Here is an 8,408-nt window from a genome sequence, read left to right as displayed (position 1 = left end):
TGATGCCAGTGCTCATCCAAGGCCCTAAGCAACCCGGCAACAACATTGATGTGTACCTAAGGCCATTAGTTGAAGAACTCTTACAACTGTGGAATGGAACAGGTGTATGTGCGTGGGATGAGCACATGGGGGAAGAATTTGACCTAAAGGCGTTGCTGTTCGTGACCATCAATGATTGGCCTGCTCTCAGTAAACTTTCAGGACAGACAAACAAGGGATACCGCGCATGCACGCATTTTTTGGACGATACCGACAGTATATATTTGGCTAATTGTAAGAAGAATGTGTACCTAGGACATCGTCAATTTCTTCCAAGCAGGCATCCTGTAAGAAAGAAAGGCAAGCATTTCAAAGGTGAGGCGGATCACCGGACGAAGCCTCGCCACCGTACTGGTGTTGATGTACATGATATGTTCAAGGATTTGAAGGTGGTCTTTGGAAAGGGTCCTGGTGGACAACCTGTTCCGAATGACGCTGACGGATGCGCACCCATGTGGAAGAAGAAATCTATATTTTGGGACCTGCCCTATTGGAAAGACCTAGAGGTCCGCTCCGCAATCGACGTGATGCACGTGACGAAGAATCTTTGTCTGACCCTGCTTGGCTTCTTGGGCGTGTATGGGAAGACAAAAGATACACCTGAGGCACGGGAGGACCAGCAACGTATGCACGGAAAAGACAGCATACATCAGGGTCATGCAAGCTACGCTCTTACCAAAGAAGAGAAGGAAATCTTCTTTGAATGCCTGCTCAGTATTAAGGTACCGTCTGGCTTCTCGTCGAATATAAAGGGAATAATAAACATGGCAGAGAAAAAGTTCCAGAACCTAAAGTCTCATGACTGCCATGTGATTATGATGCAACTGCTTTCGGTTGCATTGAGGGGGCTTCTACCGGAAAACGTTCGATTAGCCATTGTGAAGCTATGTGCATTCCTCAATGCAATCTCTCAGAAGGTAATCAATCTAGAAATCATTCCAAGGTTAGAGAATGATTTGGTGCAATGTCTTGTCAGTTTCGAGTTGGTGTTCCCACCATCCTTCTTCAACATCATGACGCACGTCCTAGTTCACCTATGCGAAGAGGTTAATATTTTGGGTCTTGTATTTCTACACAATATGTTCCCCTTTGAGAGGTTCATGGGAGTCTTAAAGAAATATGTTCATAATCGTGCTAGGCCAGAAGGAAGCATCTCCAAGGGCCATGAAAATGAGGAGGTCATTGAGTTTTGTATTGACTTTATTCCTGACCTTTAGCCGATTGGTGTTCCTGAATCGCGGCATAAGGGCAGACTGGATGGAAAAGGCATGCTAGGAGGGGAACAAATAATATGTATGGACGAACATTCTCTCACTGAAGCACACTACACAGTTCTACAGAATTCCGCCTTGGTGGCTCCGTATATGGATGAACACAAGAATTTGCTATGCTTGAAACACCCGGAGTGGTCTGATGACTGGATTACACGTGAACAAACCAGGAGTTTTGCCAGCTGGTTGCAGACACGTACCATGCATGACTCCTCTATTGAAGATGACCTGTACTTGCTGTCCCAGTTACCATCTTCGAATATAATGAATTTCAAAGGGTACGAGATAAATGGTAATACATTTTACACGATTGCCCAAGATAAGAAGAGCACCAACCAAAACAGTGGTGTCCGCTTTGATGCAGAAACCAAGACGGGAAAGGAAACATAGTATGGTTATATACAGGACATATGGGAACTTGACTATCGACGTGGTTTGAAGGTCCCTTTGTTTCGGTGCAAATGGGTTAATATGACATGAGGCGGGGTAACGGAAGACCAGCAGTACGGAATGACAACAGTGGATCTCAACAATCTTGCGTATGCAGACGAACCATTCGTCCTAGCCAATCATGTGGCACAGGTTTTCTATGTGAAGGACATGTCTACCAAGCCGAGAAAAAGAAAAGATAAGGAATGAATGCATCGTACGATGAGTCAAAGCGGCACATAGTTCTGTCTGGGAAGAGAAACATCGTGGGTGTGGATGACAAGACAGACATGTCAGGAGATTATGAAAAGTTTGATGAAACTGCTCCATTCATAGTGAATATTGACCCGAGCATCCAGTTAAATGATGAAGATTTTCCATGGCTACGGCGCAAAGGGACACACGCGAAGAAAAAGTTTCACACCCAAAGATTTGGGATGTGATCGGCTTCACTATCATCACTTTCTTCTATGTTTCACACCCAGGAGGGAATCTCTTTAATAGTTAGGGTAGCTAGTTATGTGTTTTGGCATTTGAAACGCGAAGAAATTTGATGTGCAAACAAACTGGATGCACTTTGTGTACAAAATGGACAATCTCTTTCGAAGTATCAGGGTTTCGGACGAAAACTCATCTGTTACAAAGGCATTTCATTTTTTAAATAACCTAAGCATTACCAAATTGAATATAATGATAAAACACACTAATACTAAACATAAGAAAAAAGAATCACTGAAAAATCTATTTTCAAAGTTAAGTTATTCACAAACTAGTGATTTACAGAAATTTCAAATAATTCAAATTTTAAGCTATTCAAATTTGAAAACTACGGGCACTAACAGAAAGTTTGTCATTTTTTGTACCTAAAGCAAAAATATTCACAAAGAAACTCTAAATACAGCAAAAAAACAACTCAAAAATAAATAAAACAAAAAGAAATAAAGCAAAAAAAACAAGAAAATAAAAAAGCCCGCCTACTAGGCCAAAGCGGCCTGCATATGACTAGAAACCCGACATGTTGTTGGGCCAGGATGCAGGCCTGCAAAGGCCCTGTAGGCCCACAGGGCAGCACAGAACAGGTAGGCCCAGTAGGCCTGCTTTGGAAGGAGCTCGAGAGAGCTACCGCGCTGGGGCTTATAAACCAGTGCAGACGCCCCTCGGCTAGTGAGGTGGGACTAAACTTGCCGCACCGCACCTGCACCAGAACACCCTCTTTAGTACCGGGTCGTGGCTCCAACCGGTACTAAAGGGGGGGGGGTCTTTAGTACCGGTTGGTGCGACCACCCGGTACTAAAGGGGTGCCGTTCCCGCCGCTTGGCCTAGCCAAAACAGACCTTTAGTACCGGTTGGTGGCTTCAACCGGTACTAAAGGTTGTTCTATATAAGAAAACACTTCAAAAAAGTTGTCAGTTTCTCATCTCCCTCTGCTTCTTTCTCCTTTGCCCCGTCGCCGCCGCCCCTCGTCGCCGCCCCCGTCGCCGTCCGTCGCCGTCCCCGTCCCCGTTCCCGTCGTCACCGTCGCCGTGCCGCGCCCCGCTCCGTCCTCCCGTCGTCCCCGTCCCCGTCCCCGTCGTCGCCGCCCCGTCCCCATCCCCATCGTCACCGCCCGTCTCCGTCCCCGTCGCCGCCCCCCATCGTCGTGCCTCGCTGGTGAGCTCATGCCCCGGCCGCACACACACACACTGTGTTATAGAAATATTAGAAATGTTAGTTATATAGAAATATTAGATATGTTAGTTATATAGAAATGTTAGTTATATTAGAAATGTTAGTTATATAGAAATGTTAGTTATATAGAAATGTTTTTTAGTTATAGAAATATTAGAAATGTTAGTTTTAGTTATAGAAATATTAGAAATGTTAGTTTTAGTTATAAAATTTAGAATTTGCATATATGAAATCACAATCCATCATTTAAAAATGTTACTTTACTTTTGCGGCATATAGTATTTGTTGTCGACGATGCCCGGCCCACATCCTCGCCGTTGACCCGTTCGCGACGACGTCCTGCTTCAGAGGATCCATGTCCGGGACTGGGCTCCGCCGGGCTGGCACTGGGAGGTGCTACCTTCAGGGGCGCGACGCTTGGTGAGGAACCCGGCCCCGGGTCCCGTTGTCGACCCTGATCTCCTTTGGTGGCGTTCGCGTGGGCCACTTTAGGTGCGGAGGGAGCCGGCCCCGCCGGAGGTGGTACGTCACCGTGTCAGGGAGGAGGATGAGCACGTCCATCGCTGCATGGCTGCTATGGACGTCAGGTTCTCCAATACCTGGCAGGTTCTTTGGGGAGATCACCTGAGCTATGATCCAGTGATGGTTCCTTCACTTTGGTTGTCCACCGCCTAGATTACTCTCTAGTATTTGATCTTTATTAGCTAGCTAGCTAGCTAGCTAGTGATGTATTCGATATATAATATTCTAGACGATGTATTTGAGATTATATCTATTATTCGAGACGATGTATTCGAGATTATATCTATTATTCGAGACGACGTATTCGAGATTATATTCGATGATGCTTATTATGTACTATGATTGATTCAGTTTTTCCTTATTAATTGATTGCATCCATGCATTGTAATTTGAATATATTTCTTTTGGATTAGTTAAATAAAACCTATGGCGAACAATACCGGCAGAGAGGGAGAAGAGGCCCTGTTCAATATCATACGCAATCCTCGTGAGCCAGATGTTGATCAGAATGAAGAAGATTATGATGGCTCCGAATATCTAAACAACACCGGGGAGGGTGATATGATATTTGATCGCGACGACCGAATTGATGAAGTCATGAACTATGAACATGACGAAGAAAATGTTGATCTTGAAACAACAAAGACTGGCGAGGTATATATATTTATATCAGCAGGCATCTGGTGATCATCACATATTTTAAATGACTTGAAGATATATTAACGAATCGATCTTTCTTCTTTCAGCCATCCAGATCGAGCAAATCTTCAGGCAACAGGAAACGAGGCCCGAACAAAAAGTTGAAGGAGGGCGTAAAGTACAATATCGAGGCCATCAAACCTAATGGCGAACAATTAGCGCCTAAGAAGATTGCAGACAAGTTCATTCGTCAGTGCGGAGTTCTTGTGAAGGACCAACTCCCGATCTCCCTTCAAGAATGGAGAGAGCCAACAAAGCCACGTCCAGGAGTTACTTTTGTCGACGACAGACAAAAACTTCTGCTTCGGGAAATGCTCATGGAACATTTCACCCTACCAGATCATTTCACAGATACAGATGTGGAGAAAGTCAAGGACGTTGCTCTTAGGAAGATGGTGGTTCCATTCAACAACCACAAGAATCGTGTATGGGACAAGTACGTCAAGGGAGGAAGGAAGACTCCAGTATTCGAGGGAACACTAGAGAAGCAAAGTGCTCATTGGGATGATTTCGTGAAATTCAAGGATTCAGAATTATCTAAGGAACGGTCGAGAATAAACAAGGCTAATGCCGCAAAAAAGGATAAGTTCCATAAGCTGGGGCCAGGTGGCTATGCGGCGGGAATGCCTAAGTGGGATAAGTCTGAGAAAGAGATGGAGGATGCAGGTGTCACTCCAGAAACATTGAGCTGGCCCCCCAGGTGCAGGACTTGGTTCTATGCGCATGGGGGGAGTTGGACCCGAAGACAGGCAAAGTTTCGAAGAAGGCATGTCTGGACGGAGCCGAAGATAAGCTACTTGTTGCAATAGAAGAGGCTCGATCGGGGGTGTTCGGGCCCAACAGAGAGAACGACGAGCTTACGCGTGCCCTGGGAAATCCTGAACACCCGGGAAGAACACGAGGCAAGGGCACTATTCCGTGGTATGAGGGGTTTTCGGACTGGAACGCCGACTACAGAACCCGTGCGAGAAAGAAGATTGCGGAGGAGAAGAAGAGGAAGATGGAGGAGGAGCAGAAGAAGCCGGACTATGAACGCCTTCAAGGCCTAGAATCAGCGCACGCGGACTTGGCAGTCAAATTCCAGCGGCAGCAGGACCAGATCGACTCACTTAGCCAGCAAAGGGGGTCTCAGCAGCTGCAGCAGCTAGCGGATGATCCGGCATTGGATAGCACCGTCCCATCCATGCGGAGAAGCACCGTGGGTTCCGCCCCGGGCGACGCATTGTTGGATAGCTACCCAGTGGATGAGATCATGGAGAACACTAACTGCGAGCTACACTTCAAAATTAAGAACATATCCATGAAGCTGGGGGACGCCCTTGCTTTTACAAATCCCCCCGAGGCAACGTTCCATTGCAACCCGATTCCAGCGGGCTATGCTCGTGTCTTGGTTGATGAGGTGGTGGACCAATATTCGGGGCTAGAGCTTGACATTCCTGGAGGTGACGAGGAGCACACACTGGGAGAGGCCAACCATCGTATCATCCTATGGAGAAAGGATTGCATCATCTTTCGAAGGCCACCGACACCGCGTAATCCGACTCCTCGTCGAAGTCCGCCACCGAGTCAGCAGACTCCCGCTCCTCCAAGTCCACCAACGCGTCAGGCCACTCCTCCTCCAAGTCCGGCACAGCTTCAGGCCACTCCTCCTCCTCCAAGTCCGGCGAAGTGTCAGGCTACTCCTCCTCCAAGTCCGGCACAGCTTCAGGCCACTCCTCCTCCAACTCAGCCACGTCAGCCGTCTTCGCCGCCTCAGCAATCACGGAAGAGAGCCGCATCAGCTATGGTGCGTAGCGGTACAAGTCGAGGTATTATTGGAGGTACAAGCGGAGGCAAGCGATATCAATATGGTCTAAGCAGCCTTGCGCCTCTTCCGCAGAGGCCTTATGACAAGTCCGAGGAGGAAAACACAGCCATATCGAAGGCCGAGGTGGAAGCCCATTTTGCACAGAAACCGCCACCGCCGCCAAGGGAGAAAGTGCCTGAGGAAAAGATTGACCACTTCATTCGAATGGCTAGACCACCAGCTCCCAAGCTTGTTGACACAGACTATGAGCGCCACCTCAGGAAGTTAAATCGAGCACGTCTACAGAAAGAGGCGAGCTCGAGCTCGAGCAAATCAGCTAGCAAAACATGCGGTAAAACCGTTCCCTAGCTGGGAGAACAGGCTGCACAATCAATCCCCCCGCTTGTTGTGCCAACAACACATGAGAGTACGCGCGCCCAATATTATTGTGGGCAAACCATTTATGTTAACGAGCTTGGCGATGTGGTAATAACCGAGGAGCATATTGAGCAGGCTGAAATGCTCAAGATCACTGTTGGACAACTCCTCGATATCGAGCCCATGCCTCTGATTGCAGAGGAGGAAATAAAACGGAAATATGTCCGGGGCCAACCTTTGGTCGAGCCAGACGAGGTCAAGAAGCTCCCAACGAGAATGTATGAATTGCATCAATGGTACATGGACATTACCAAGATTTCTAATCGAGAGTCCCTCATGGTGAATGTCAAGAAGGATCATTACTACCATGAGAAAGCTGTGTTCGTTGAGTATTCAGAACTATTTCAGTTATACAATCAAGACGCACTTGACAAATCTATCGTCAGTTGCTATTGTCTGTAAGTGATTTCTTTCTGTAATTTAAGTCTCACGCTAGCTGTAGTGATCATTTTGATCAATCATTACCTGTAATTATCCTCACTATATTCTTTTTTCTGTGGTATTATGCAGGATGAAGATTTATGAAATGAAAAAAGGTGGACGCTATGGCATTGGGTTTGTTGACCCAAATACCATTAATGAATACACATCCATATTACGAAAGAAGTGTAGACGAAAGCATGCTAGAGTTCTTCAAGCGCCTCAAATACAATGAAGATATACTACTTCCTTACAACTTCGAGTGAGTCACACTGTCTTGTACTACAAATTATGTTTTTGCCTCTAGCTAGATACATGTTTTTGCTTACATATGCCCGCTTAATTAAGACATGCAAACGTGTGTGCATGCAGATTTCACTAGATCTTGTTAATCATTAAATTTGATGAAGGAACAGTTGAAGTACTAGACTCACTACTTAAGAAAGCAAGTGACTACACCATCGTGAAGGGGATAGTCAACAAGTAATTTCAATCATTATTAACTATATCTTGGCCTATTTAATTAGTTCTTCATTTCCTGATAACAACTATTTAATAACCCATTTATTCATTTTCTTTGTCGGCGGGCAGGGCTAGGGCAAAGTTCATCCGCGTCACTCCAGGCCAATGGTATCGACCCCAGGTAAGTAATTAAGTAGTACTAGCTAGCTAGCTGCCATCTCTTTAATTATCATGCTTGATTAATTATTATCTGATCAAATTCCATTCTCGTAAAGGCCCTGAAGCAGGCGCCGGGGAATAATCTGTGTGCATACTACGTTTGCGAGAACATTCGCATGATGGCGTCCGAAAGGAGCATATCTCAAAGACAGGAGTGGGTACGTTTGTCAGAACACTATTCACAATTTTTACACCATTATCGATATCTAGTCACACAACTAATACACATGCGTATTGATCTCCTTCTTAACAGTTCAAAGAGGTGCGGGAGCAGCTCCTACCAACGGAGCGCATACAAGCAATTCAAGAGGAAATAGCGGGATTTTTGCTCGACCAGGTCATAGATCCCAAAGGAGAATACTATTACCCGCTACCGCCCCCATGAACCACTTCCAATTGTTATCGTGCTCCGAAGGCACCAATTAGGCTAATGCCACTGGCTCCGAAGGCACCAA

The sequence above is a fragment of the Triticum urartu genome, chromosome 6A, assembly GCF_056163025.1.
Source record: "Triticum urartu cultivar PI428250 chromosome 6A, HENAU_Tu73, whole genome shotgun sequence".
Taxonomy (NCBI): Eukaryota; Viridiplantae; Streptophyta; class Magnoliopsida; order Poales; family Poaceae; genus Triticum; species Triticum urartu.
This window is presented reverse-complemented; position numbering follows the sequence as displayed.